The 14,045-nt window shown below is 36.4% G+C and overlaps 1 protein-coding gene and 1 pseudogene across 1 annotated transcript in view; one reads left to right on the top strand and one right to left on the bottom strand.

The window, feature by feature from the left end:
* The window catches only part of FBXL2 (F-box and leucine rich repeat protein 2), a 95,017-nt gene that overhangs the window by 59,710 nt on the left and 21,262 nt on the right, over positions 1-14,045 (bottom strand). The window lies entirely within an intron of this gene.
* Positions 4,335-4,713, top strand: LOC132374079 (large ribosomal subunit protein eL31-like; annotated as a pseudogene).

The following is a 14,045-nucleotide window of genomic DNA, read 5'->3' as shown; positions in this document are numbered from 1 at the left end:
GGGGGCCACTCTTCATCGCAGTGTGCGGGCCTCTCATTATCGCGGCCTCTCTTGTTGCGGAGCACAGGCTCCAGACGTGCAGGCTCAGTAATTGTGGCTCACGTGCCTAGTTGCTCCATGGCATGTGGGATCCTCCCAGACCAGGGCTCGAACCCGTGTCCCCTGCATTGACAGGCAGATTCTCAACCACTGCACCACCAGGGAAGCCCTGGTTGCTTCCAGTTTTGAGTGATTATGAATAATCTTGCTATAAACATTTGTATGCAGGTGAATATGTTTTCTACTCAGTTGGATAAATACCTAGGAGTGTTGAGTGCTAGATCATGTAAGTTTAGAAGCTGCAAAATTGTCTTCCAAAGTGGCTATACCATTTTGAATCACCAGCAATGAAAGTTCCTGTGCTCTGAATCTTGCCAACATTTGATATTGTTCAATTTTTAAATTTTAGCCATTCTAATACATGTACAGTGATATCTCATTGTTATTTTAGTTTTCAATTCCCTAATGACATGATATCAAGCATCTTTTCATATGCTCATTGCCATCTGTATATGTTCTTTGGTGAGGTGTCTATTACGACCTTTTGCCCATTTTTTAAATTGGTCTGTTTTCTTGTTGGATTTTAACTGTTCTTTGTATATTGTGGACATCCATCCTTTATCATACATGTCTTTGCAAATATTTTCTCCCAATCTGTGGCTTGGCTTTTCATTCTCTTAACAATGTCCTTCTCAGAGAAGAAGTTTTTAATTTTAATAAAGTCCAACTTATCAATTTTGTCTTTCATGGATCATGCTTTTGAGGTTTTATCTAAAAACTCACTGTCAAATCCAAGGTCACCTACATTTTCTCCTATGCTTTCTTATGAAAGTTTGATAGTTTGGGATTTTACATTTAGGCCTATGATCCATTTTGAGTCGATTTTTGAGAAAGGTGTAAGGTCTATGTTTACATTCTGTTTTTGCATATAAATGTCCAATTGTTCCAATGCCATTTGTTGAAAAAATATATATTTTCTCCATTAAATTGCTTTTTCTCCTTTGTCAAAGATCAGCTGACTTTGTGTGGCTCTATTTTTGAGCTCTCTATTCTGTTCCATTGAGCTGTCTGTTCTTTTGCCAACACCACACTGTCTTGATTTCTTTTTTTTTTTTTTAAGATTTATTTATTTATTTATTTGGCTGCACTGGGTATTCGTTGCTGCGTGCAGGCTCTCTCTAGTTGCAGCGAGCGGGGGCTACTCTTCATTGCGGTGTGTGGGCTTCTCATTGCGGTGGTTTCTCTTATTGCGGAGCACAGGCTCTAGGCACGCGGGCTTCAGTAGTTGTGACACATGGGCTCAACAGTTGTGGCTTGTGGGCTCCAGAACACAGGCTCAGTAGTTGCGGTGCAAGGGCTTAGTTGCTCCATGGCATGTGGGATCTTCCCGGACCAGGGATCGAACCCATATACCCTGCAGTGGCAGGCGGATTCTTAACCACTGCCACCAGGGAAGTCCCTGTCTTGATCTCTAAAACTCTAAACTAAGTCTTCATAGGTCAGTAGTGTCAGTCCTCCAACTTTGTTCTTCTTCAGTAACGCACTGGCCTTTCAGAGTCTTTTGCCTTTCTATACAAACTTTAAAATAGATTCATCAATATCCACAAAATAACTCGGTGGTATTTTTTATCAGCATGGTGTTGACTCCATAGATCAACTTGGGAAGAATTAACATTTTAACAATATTGAGTCTTCTTACCCATGAATGTGTAACATCTCTTCACTTATTTAGACCTTCTTTGATTTCTTTCACTGGAGCTGGAGTTTTCATCATATAGATCTTTTGCTAGATTTATACCTAAGTATTTCATTTTTTGAGGCTAATGTAAATGGTATTGTTTTTTATTTTAACTTCCAGTTGTTCACTGCTGGTGAACAATACCAGAAATGGCAATAGGAAAGCAATTACCTTTTGCATATTAACCTTGTATCCTGCAACGTTATATAACTGCTTATTAATTACAGGAATATTTTGTCAATTCTTTTGGATTTTCTACATACACAATCGTGTAATCTACAAACAAAACCAATGTATACCTTCCCAATGTATACTTCTTCTTTTCTTTTCTTACTTAATTGTATTAGGTAGTACTTCAGCAGCACTGTGATGAATAGGTGTAGTAAGAGGGGACATCATTTTCTGGTTCCTGATCTTGGGGATAAAGCAACCAGTTTCTCACCGTTAAGTACACTGTTAGCCTTAGGGGTTTTTTGTAGATATTCTTGATCAAGTTGAGGAAGTTCCCCTCTATTTTTGGTTTGATGAGACTTTTAATCATGAATGAGTGTTAAAATTTGCCAAATACTTTTTCTGCATCTACTAATATGACCATATGATTTTTTTCTTTGTTAGATCATTGATGTGATTGATTATGTTGATTTTTGAATGTTGAGGCATCCTTGCAGGCATGAAATAAATCCCACTTGGTTATAGTGTATAATTCTTTTTATACATTGTTCAATCTGATTTGCTAACTTTTTTTGAAGACTTCTGCATCTATGTTCATGAGAGATATTGTTCTGTACTTTTCCTTTCTATAATGTCTTTTTCTGGTTTTGGTATTAGGGTAATGCTAGCTTCACAGAATAAGTTAGGAATTATTCTGCTTCTATTTTCTGGATGACAACGTAGAGAATTAGTATCATTTCTTCCTTATGTTTGGTAGCATTCACCAATTAAATCATCTGTGTCTGATGTAGTAATTACATATATGTAATTGTGTCTGAAATGTCTGAGAGTACGTTGTAGACACGATGTTCATTTACCCCTAAAATACTCAAGTACTTCCTAAAAACAAGGACGTTCTTTTTCAGAAACACAATACAATTAACAAAACAAGGAAAACTAACACTGACACAATACTATAATCTATAGATCTTATTCAAAATCTGTCAACTGTCCCATTAATGGTCCTTAAAACAAAAGAAAAACTTTTTTCTCTGGCCCAGGATCACATATTGCATTTATTTGCCACGTCTCTTTAGTCTCTTCTAATCTAAAACATTTTTTCAGTCTTTATCTTTCATGACTTTGCTACTTTTGAAGCATATAGCCAGTTACTCTGTAGAATGTTCTGCCGTGTGTCTAATATTTCCTCATGATTAGACTCAAGTTATAATTTTTGTCAGGAATGCCACAGAAATGACATTGTGCTCTTCTTGTGCATTACATCAGGAGGCATATGGTGGACATTTGTCCTATTAGTGGTGATGCCAACTTTGATCACTTGGTTAAGATGATTTCTGCCGGAGTGCCCCATTATAAAGTTACATTTTTTCCCTCTGCAATTAATATATATCTTGTGGGAGGATTAGTTGAAACTATGAAAACGTTTTGTTTCTCAAATGTCGTACCTTCACATATCTCATTATTTCGAAAACTGGTAAATAAAGGAAAAGAATGTCAAGCGTTTATCCTGCCTTTCTTCTATATAAACTGTAGCACTGTGTAATCAAACAGAAGTGAAGTAATTCTTTATAAAAGCATTCCATATCATATGATATCGTTTATACATGGAATCTAAAAAGAAGGGTACAAATGAACTTATTTACAAAACAGAAGTACAGTCATGGATGTAGAAAACAAACATGGTTACCAGGGGATAAGGGGCGTAGGGATAATTTGGGAGATTGGGATTGACATATACACACTACTATATATAAAATAGATAACTAATAAGAACCTGTTGTATACCACAGGGAACTCTACTCAATACTCTGTAATGGCCTATATGGGAAAAGAATCTAAAAAAAAAAAAAAAAGAGTGGATATATAACTGATTCACTATGCTATACACCTGAAACTAACAACACTGTAAATCAACTATACTCCAATAAAAATTTTTTAAAAAGCATTCCAACTAATAAATGAAGAAAAAGAATCAGAATAACATCATTTTGCAGCCCCAATAAGTTAATGATCTAGGCAATAAGCATACATAGATGCCAGCACAAAAAAAGGAAACCAAACATTGTGTAACTCCTAATAAAAGAACACACCACCACATAGTCTTACTAAAGGGATCGAACCGGAGTCTGATCAAACCTCTGGATCCAGCTATCAATTTCCAAGAAATACAGATAAAGGAAACATGCTGAAAGTGCACCATGAGGCTGCAATTAGCAAAACCCAGACTGTGGGAACTTCCACAATACATATCAAATAACCCAAGTTCTTCAACAGATAAAACGTGTAGAACAGAAAGAGATGGACAGGAGACCTGCTGATTATCAGAGACTTAAAGATTTATTAAATGAGCAAGACTAGCTGTTTTTTCCAACTGGAGCCCAGCAGGATGACTCCCGCAAAGAAGGGTGGCAAGAAGAAGGAGGGCCGGTCTGCCATCAACGAGGTGGTGACCACAGAATACACTATCAACATTCATAAGCACATCCATGGAGTGGGTTTCAAGAAGCGTGCCCCTCAGGCACTCAAAGAAATCCAGAAATTTGCCATGAAGGAGATGGAAACGCCAGACGTACACATTGACACCAGGCTCAACAAAGCTGTCTGGACCGAAGGAATAAGGACTGTCCCATAACGTATCTGTATGCGGTTGTCCAGAAAAATGTAATGAAGATGAAGATTCACCAAACAAGCTCTATATGTTGGTTACCTATGTACTTGTCACCATTTTCAAAAATCTACAGACAGTTGATATGGATGAGAACTAACAGCTGATTGCCAAATAAAGTTATAGAACCGCCAAAAAAAAAAAATGGGCGAGACTAAACTGTAATGACTAGGGATGCACATATGGATGATAGATCTATAAAGAAATGAAAATACAGTGATAGCTATAAAAGTCAAGGAAGTGTTACTTCTGGAGAGGGAAGCAGTTATCATTTGGATAAGAAATGGAGGTGCTTCTCTGGTGACTGGCAGTTTTATTTATTGACCTAAGTGATGGCTAGGGTATTTGTCTAATATTTGTGTTTTGTGTGGTTCTCCAACTATATATTATACTTCATAATAAAAACATTTTTAAGAAAAAAATGTTTCAAAGAAGCAATAATGGAAATTGATAAATACTTGAAACTGAATAGTAAAAACAAACACTAAACTTCAAAACTTGTGAAATTCAACAGAAGTAGAGCTTTGAGACTATCCCTCAAAGAACTTATCTATTGTTAGATGAGGGAGCTGAAAAATAACGAGCTAAATGTCCAACTTAGGTACGCTAAAGAAAACACAGTTAACCCAAAGAAAGACAAAGAATGGGATTTAAAAAGCTAGGAGTGGAAATTGTTAAAAAAGAAAACAAAGAAAAAAATAGAAAATAATAAAACCAATGTCATCAAGAAGACAAGAAGATGTAGAGAAAAGGGAACGCTTGTACACTGTTGGTGGGAATGTAAATTAGTTCAGCTACTACAGAAAACAATATGAATGTTCCTGAAAAAATTTAAAATAGAATTACCATATGATTCAGCAATTCCACTTCTGGGTATATGAAATAAAAACACGATATTGAAGAGATATATGGCCTCCCATGTTTATTGCAGCATCATTTACAAGAGCCAAGATATGGAAACAACCTAAGTGCCTGTCAACCAATTAACAGATAAAGATGTGGTAATACTTACAATGAAATATTACTCAGCCATGAGAAAGAAGAAAATTCTGCCCTTTGTGACTACATGGATGGATTCTGAGGACATTACGCCAAGTAAAATAAGTCAGAGAAAGACAAATACTGTACAATATCACTTATATGTGGACCTAAAAGAAAGACAAACTCATAAAAACAGAGTAAAATGGTGGTTACCAGGGTCTGGGGGGAGGGGGAATAGTAGAGATGTTGTTAAGGATACGAACTTGCAACTAGTAGATACGTAAGTCCTAGAGATCTAATAAACAGTATAGTGATTACAGACAACAATACTGTAGTATTAAGACCAAACATGCTAGGAGACTAGATCTTAATTATTCCCATCACAAAAAATAAATGATAATTATGTGGTGTTCGTAGCTAGCTAACACTACAATGGCAATCATATTACAATATATAAATGTACCAAATCAACACATTGTACACCTTAGATTTATACAATGTTATATGTCGAATACATATTTTTTTAAAACTGTTACCACCTTTGGAAACACTGGCTTTATCAAGAGCTGTAAAAATGTTCTCCTCCTTTGATCCAGTAATTCCTCTTCAGGAAGTTATCATAAAGAAATAATTCAACAAAACAAAAAATTTTAAGTGATTATTTCAGCATTATCTAATATTTTTAAAAAGCAACAAAAAGGTTAAGTAAATCATGACTTATAAACTCCATGGACTATTAAGCAGCCATGGAAGTGGTAATTATGAAAAGTATGTGGTAATAGGGGAGAGTAATCATTAAATGTTAGGTAGGAAAAAGCTCAAGAGGAAAATGCTACGTTCCATGCACTTCCAACTAAGCACAAATAAATATATATATGGACCAAGAGAAGAAGGAAACTAAACTGTGCAAGATTTCCCGAATACAGCATGATTTTTTGCAAGCTGTTTCCTCTGCCTTGAATGTTTTCACACACACAGACATACATATGCACACACACACACATAAGTATACATTGAGATACATTCCCATATACAAATAAACATGCCCAATACACATACTCCCATACACACATATATACTAATGTACACAATGTTCTGGGCATAAAAACAGATACATAGATCCATGAAACATAACAAAGAGCCCAGGAACAAACCCACACATATATGGTCAATTAATTTATGACAAAGGAGCCAAGACATACAATGGGGAAAGAGCAGTCTCTTCAGTAAATGGTGCTGGGAAAACTGGACAGCCATATGTGAAAGAATGAAACTGGACTCCTGTCTTACAACCACAAAAATTAACTTAAAATGGATGAAAAGACTTGAATGTAAGACCTGAAACCATAAAAGTCCTAGAAGAAAACATAGAGGGTAAGCTTCTTGACCTAAGTCTTGGAGATGATTTTTTGGATTTGACACCAAAAGCAAAGGCAACAAAAGCAAAAATAAACAAGTGGGACTACATCAAACTTAAAAGCTTCTGCACAGCAAAGGAAACCATCAACAAAATGAAAAGGCAACCTACTGACTGGAAGAAAATATTTGCAAACCATATATCTGATGAGTTAATACCCAAAATCTATAAAGAACTCGTACCACTCAATAGCAAAAAAAAATTCAATTAAAAAATGGGCAGAGGATCTAAATAGACATTTTTCCAAAGAAGACACACAAATGGCCAAGAGGTACATGAAATATGCTCAACAACACTAATCATCAGGGAAATGAAAATCAAAACCACAGGGAGATATCACCTCTCACCTACTGGAACTGCTACTATCAAAAAGACAAGAAATGAGTATTGACGAGGATGTGGAGAAAAAGGAACCCTTGGGTACTATTAGTGGGAATATAAATTGGTGCAGCCACTATGGAGAACAGTATGGCAGTTCCTCAAAAATTTAAAAATAGAACTACCATATGATCCAGCAATTCCACTTGTGGGTATTTATATGAAGAAAATGAAAACATAACCCAAAAGGTACACACTATCATGTTCACTGTAGCATTATTTACAACAGCCAAGATATGGAAGCAACCTAAGTGTCTATCAATGGATGAATGGATTAAAAAATGTGAGATACAGATATATATATGAAAATTATTCAGCCATAAAAAAGAATGAAATCTTGCCATTTGTGACAACACAGATGGACCTCAAGGGTATTATGCTGAGTGAAATAAGTCACACAGAAAGAGACAAATACCATATGATCTCACTTATATGTGGAATCTACATATGTGGAATAAAACAAAACTGAGCTCATAGATACAGAGAACAGATCTGTGGTTGCCAGAGGTGGTGGGAGGGTGGGCAAAATGGGTGAAGGGGGTCAAAAGGTACAAACCTCCAGTTATAACATGAATAAGTCATGGGGATGTAACATACAGCATGGTGATTATAGGTAATAACACTGTACTGCATATTTGAAAGCTGCTAAGGGAGTAAATCTTAAAAGTTCTGCTCACAAGAAAAAAAGCTCTGTAACTATGTACGGTGACAGATGTTAACTAGACTTATCGTGGTGATCATTGTGCAGTATGTACAAATATCAAATCATTATATCATACACCTATGTCAATTATATATATATATATATATATATATATAAAATCTCAATTTTTTAAAAAAAAGATTAGATTTACTGTGTTATGCAACATAAAATCCAGGACAAACACAAGAAATTATAACATGTTTAAAGAACCTATATACACACTCAAGAGGGAGAGAACATGGCCCTAAACTTAGGGAAAGCCTTAGGTTGAACTAGGTAAAAGAAGGGGTGAGCAAAAGATTAGCACTTTCTCTATAAATAACAAATGCTGCAGAGGGTGTGGAGAAAAGGGAACCCTCCTACACTGTTGGTGGGAATGCAAGTTGGTGCAGCTACTATGGAGAACAGTATGGAGGTTCCTCAGAAAACTAAATACAGAATTACCATATGATCTAGCAATCCCACTCCTGGGCATATATCCAGACAAAACTACAATTCAAAAAGATACATGTACCCCTATGTTCATAGCAGCACTATTCACAAATGCCAAGACATGGAAACAACCTAAATGCTCATCAACAAATGAATGGATAAAGAAGATGTAGTACATATATACAATGGAATATTACTCAGCCATAAAAAAGGATGAAATAATGCCATTTGCAACAACACGGATGCAACTAGAGATTATCATACTAAGTGAAGTAAGTCAGAAAGAGAAAGACAAATACCATATGATGTCACATAAGTGGAGTCTAAAATATGACACAAATGAACCTATCTATGAAACAGAAACAGAATCAGGGACAGAGAGAACAGACTTGTGGTTGCCAAGGGGGAGGGGAGGGGAGGGATGGAGTGGGAGTTTGGGGTTAGCAGATGCAAACTATTATATATAGAATGGATAAACAACAAGGTCCTACTGTATAGCACAGGGAACTATATTCAATACCCTGTGATAAACCATAATGGAAAAGAATATGAAAAAGAATGTACACATATGCATAACTGAATCACTTTGCTGTACAGCAGTAATTAACACATTGTAATTCAACTACACTTCAATAAAAAATAAATTTAAAAAAAAGATTGGCACTTTCAAGAAGGAGAGTGAACATGGGAGAGAACAAATTAGAGAATGACATTTTCAGGGACTGGAAGTAACTCAGAGTTGCCAGACTTACAAGGAAGTTGGAAAAGAGTGAGAGATGAGATAGAGTAAGAGATAATAAGTGGACAGTTCTGGGAGAATAATTTAAGTCATAACAATTTATGCCGACTTTACACTAAAGGCAACAGGAAAGGTTTTAAGGAGGAGAGAAGCAAAATTAGTAAGATAAAAAAGAAATTAAAAAATAGAAAATTGCAATAATAATCACAATAATAATAATCACAGTGAATAGAATACTTGTTTTAATCATTAAAACCCCAAATTATCCTCTTATAAAGATTATTAAATGGAGACACTATTTGAAAAAACTGGATGAAAAGATGTAGATGATACAGTAGTACTAAAAACAAGAAAGGGAAAGAAAACAACTCCTACAAACCAGTAACAACCCAATAAGCAAAAAATATATACAAGCATCTCACAGAAGAGGAAATACATGTGACTGATAAATATACAAATAGATGCTCAACATTACTACAATTCAGGGAAATTCAAATCAAGAGCACAATGAGATGCTATTCTATACTTAAGACATGTAAAAACACTAAATTTTTGAAAGGAACAACTCAACTGAGTCTCTTAGCCATTGTTCGTATGAACGCAAATTGATAAGACCACTTTGGAAAAACAAGATTACTATATGAAGTTAAGTACTTGTACAGTCTATGACCCCCAGCAATTCCACTCGCAGCGAGTGGAATTTCATACATTTATTGGCCATTTGTATTTCTTCCTTTGTTCAGACCCTCTTCAAACTTTTTCTAAGAGCTAATCCACCTCATTCTTAATAATTTTTAAGAACTGATGTATGTGTGTGTGTGTGTGTGTGTGTGTGTGTGTGTGTGTGTATGTTGAAGAAGATAGCCTGTGCTTATAATGCGTATTCGAATCATTTCACCTACCACTATGCTGTTTAACTTTGGTATGGTATATTTTGCCATATTTTACTATTCAAAGAATCAAACTTCCCAATCTTTTCTGTTTTAACTACTGAATTCACAGCTTTTAAATTAACAGGTCTCTAACATAACCCTCCAGGGATAAAGCTCTGGAGTAGAATGTACTAGTTCTATCCTTCCTATCTGTGGAGCTCTACTGGTGTTTCATGCCACCTGAGTGTAGATTTAAAAATCCAAAGGCATCATCAGAGTTCTAATGTATAAGCATAACCCCAACCGAGACTAAGGAAGATTTGCCTCTGCCATGATTTGGACTTAGATGTCAACCCTAAAATAGTACATAATAGTATACAGAGGAAGGGCCTTTAAGCTTCTGCATCTGATTTCAACACACATTAATTTGGTCCTGTATTGCCTCATGCAAGGTAAAAAATAAATAAATAACAACAATAAAAATGAACAAACCAAAAAAACCTCTTTAACAAAAAAGAAAAATCTGCATAGATGTTTAAACATGAATTTGTAATATGTACCCCCAAAAGATCATCTTACCTGTTAGGCTGCCTTGGAATATATATAAGGCATCACAGGCAGCAGGAGGTGTAGGTACCAGTCCTTGAAAAAGTCCATGGAGTGCTGCAACCAACCAGCAGGCAAGAACACCCACTCAGAAAAAATCTATGAGTTTTTTTTTTTCATCTGATCATCTTATTGCTAGTTTTAAGACTACCCAATATTATTAATTCACAGATCCCTTCTGTTACCCATTTCTAGTTTGTACTTAACAAGCTTTTATATTTGCTTTTTCTATCCTGCTTTCACTTATAAATTAAAAGATATTCGAGGGCCTCCCTGGTGGCGCAGTGGTTGAGAATCTGCCTGCCAATGCAGGGGACACGGGTTCGAGCCCTGGTCTGGGAAGATCCCACATGCCGCGGAGCAACTAAGCCCGTGTGCCACAACTACTGAGCCTGCGTGTCTGGAGCCTGAGCTCCGCAACAAGAGAGGCCGCGATAGTGAGAGGCCCGCGCACCGCGATGAAGAGTGGCCCCTGCTTGCCGCAACTAGAGAAAGCCCTCGCGCAGAAACGAAGACCCAACACGGCCAATAAATAAATTAATTAATTAAAATAAATTAAAAAAAAAAAAAGTAGCGATGGAGGGAATGTTGCAAAAAAAAAAAATCTTAAAAAAAAAAAATGATATTCGAGTTCTCCCTCTCTATCCTTCACTCTCACACAGTTCAACAAATAGCTTGTAATTTTACTGTCATTTTATAATTTTCCCTAGCAAACTAGTAAAACTGCCAAATTATAGGTAATTATGTAGTTGATTCCATTTGCCCAAAATGATTAGCCTCACCTCTCCTGTTTGAGGCAATCAAACCTTCCTTCATCAAGCCAACAAATATGATCAGGATTTAATTTTGTCATGGATCCACATACTTTTTATTTTTTTTTCACTTTTTGGACATGCCACACAGCATGTGGGATCTTAGTTCCCCAACCAGGGATAGAAACCGCACCCCTTGCATTGGAAGCTCGGAGTCTTAACCACTGGACCGCTGGGGAAGTCCCCACATGCATTTTTTTAAAAGGAAAGAAAATTATACAGATAATGGTGATTTAGTTTTTAAAAATATGTCTAATAAGAGGTTTCTTTATTATTTATTACTAACAAGAGCCATGTCTTCTCAGAACGTTTTAAAATATTTACTGCATGTAGCGCTCCCTATTCCTATGAAGTTTACATGCATTTTCATTTCATCACTAGCGCCTGAGAGCAACCATAACAGAAGTAAAAACTTAAGGTCAAACAAATTAATATTAAAATTTATAATCTGAGTTGTGAGCCAATATTTGCTCATATAAGACTTTTCTCAAAAGAGGAATGGTTCCTTCCAGGAGACTGCCTTTTTTATAATACAAAATAATTAACAGTTGTCATAATACCACCACTACTCTGCTCAAGCTCCAGTAGTTGTTAGTTTAATGTCAGATGGTAGTATGCAATTTCCATTGAGACTGAATTAGTGTAGGTTGATGAAATGAAGCACCGGGCTACATTAACTTACTTAATAATCAGGTTTTTTACTGAGACTGTTAGCAGTAGCATATGTTAAGATCCATATCAGGACAGCTTGCTTTTTTCAGTTGTTTGTATTAAAACCAACTGCACTGTCAACAGTATTTATTAAGTTTTCAGAGATCCAAAATTGATGTTAATTAATAATAATAAGAGGGACTTCCCTGGTGGTCCAGTGGTTAAGAATCCACCTTCCAATGCAGGGGACGCGTGTTCGACCCCTGGTTGGGGAACTAAGATCCCACATGCTGCGGGGCAACTAAGCCCATGTGCTGCAACTAATGAGCCTGCACACAACTACTGAGCCTGTGCACTCTAGAGCCTGTGCCACAACTAGAGAGCCCATGTGCCTCCACTAGAGAGAAGCCCGTGTGCCGCAACGAAAGATTCCGCATGCTGCAACTAACACCTGACACAGTCAAATAATAATAAATATTTTTTAAAAATAATAATAAGAGATAACATTTATTTAACATTTATTGAATGCCAGGTACTCAGAGCCAGCCAACAACCCCCTAAGGTAAGAACTATTACTATTACAGATATGGGAAATTATGGCCCAGAGAGTGAAGTCACTTTAAGGTCACACAACTAGTAAATGGGGAGAGCTGAAATCTCAAGCAAGTTTGGCTCCAAAAGTAATAGAGACAATAACAACAAGGACAAATACATGCAAGGAGAACCCAACTCACCAACAGATATAGAGATTACAACAAACTATATCTTCCCATTGTTATAAGCATTATATAACTGACTCCTCAGGAACAGTAAAATTACAAACTATTTGTTGAACTGTGTGAGAGTGAAAGGTAGAGAGGGAGAACTCGTCTATCTTTATAAGTGAAAGCTGGATAGAAAAAGCAAATGTAAAAGCTTGTTAAGTAACAAACTAAAAATGGGTAGCAGAAGGGACCTGTGAATTAATAATATCGGGTAGTCTTAAAACTAGCAATAAGATGATCAGATAAAAAAACTCAGATTTTTTCTGAGTGGATTCAAAGTGATATAGAGAGATGAAAAGTGCATAGTTCCAGGGACTTCCCTGGTGGTCCAGTGGGTAAGACTCCATGCTCCCAATGCAGGGGGCCTGGGTTCAATCCCTGGTTGGGGAACTAGATCCCACATGCATGCCGCAACTAAGAAGTCAGCACGCTGCAAATAAAAGATCCCGCATGCCACAACGAAGATCCCGAGTGCCGCAACTACGACCAGGATCAGCCAAAATAAATAAATAAATAAACAAACAAAACAAACATTAAAAAATAAAAATAAAAAAATCACATAGTTCCAGGTTTGTTAACGGTTCCAGAGGGTAAGCTGAAGCTTCACTTGATATGATCAGTAATGGAAGCTAGCAGAGAACTTAAGAGGGTGGTAACAGATGCAGTAAAAAATGGCAGAAGAGAAAATGACCTTGGCTGCAAGCAAATAAGATTATCATAAACTCAAGGAATTCACACCTATTGATGAAGTAAGACTGAAAGTAAATAGGAATTCAATGAGAACAGGAACAACAGTCTGCTCTGTCACAAAGAAGTCTGCTATATGAAGTAAAAATGTAAGCCTAAGACAGACTGAAAGTATGAAGACATCATTTATCTTAGCAAAACCAATCAACACTTAAGCTCCATGAGGTGGGGAATTTGTAGCACTCACTCACTTTGTTGTGGAATTAACGAACAATGAAGATGTCTGCTTTGGTAACCTGGCTCAAATCCTTCTTCAAAATTTTGCTTAAAAAGGGTAGCCGGGAAAGGGGAGAGCTGCTACTACTGAGAATAGAAAGTCTGAGAGTAAAA

This window comes from Balaenoptera ricei, chromosome 11, assembly GCF_028023285.1.
Source record: "Balaenoptera ricei isolate mBalRic1 chromosome 11, mBalRic1.hap2, whole genome shotgun sequence".
In the NCBI taxonomy this organism is placed as follows: Eukaryota; Metazoa; Chordata; class Mammalia; order Artiodactyla; family Balaenopteridae; genus Balaenoptera; species Balaenoptera ricei.
The sequence above is the reverse complement of the archived record's forward strand: the minus strand, read 5'-3'. Positions and strand labels throughout refer to the sequence as shown.